The following is a 467-nucleotide window of genomic DNA, read 5'->3' on the forward strand; positions in this document are numbered from 1 at the left end:
TGGCGGGCAGGTACTGGGCCATTCCCTGCCTCTCCACTTCTGCAGCCTTGGGTCCTTCCCTCTGGTTCCTTCTTTCTTTTCTGCCCCACCCCTCTCTTGCGTGTCACTTCAGTCCCTCAAGTGTGTTGAGAAAGGCTCTGCGTTGTGCGTCCCCCCAGGAGCCCTCCCTGGCCAGGGCCCGCATTTACAGCCTATTCCTCCATCGGGGGAGCAACTTAAGGTCTGGTATTTCTGTAGTCTGTGCAGCATATCTCTTTGTTCTCCACCCAGAGGCTGGAAGGCCCAGGTCTTTCTGCCTTCATGTAAGTCTCCTTAAATCCTGGGCTGCGCCTCGGAGCCTGAGTGCTGGGACAGGAGGGGCCATTAGAGACTTCGCTAGAGAAATGCTGGCATTTTACAGATGAGGTATTGGGGACTGGAGAGTGTCAGGGGCCTCCTGGAACACTTAGGGTAGGGTAGGTGGGGGT

General features: G+C 56.5%; 1 protein-coding gene across 1 annotated transcript in view; it reads left to right on the forward strand.

Annotated features, from left to right (window-relative positions):
• Nucleotides 1–467, forward strand: part of NYNRIN (NYN domain and retroviral integrase containing) — a 20,699-nt gene that overhangs the window by 340 nt on the left and 19,892 nt on the right. The window lies entirely within an intron of this gene.

This window comes from Bison bison, unplaced genomic scaffold (genome assembly GCF_000754665.1).
Source record: "Bison bison bison isolate TAMUID 2011002044 unplaced genomic scaffold, Bison_UMD1.0 scf7180017864526, whole genome shotgun sequence".
Taxonomy (NCBI): Eukaryota; Metazoa; Chordata; class Mammalia; order Artiodactyla; family Bovidae; genus Bison; species Bison bison.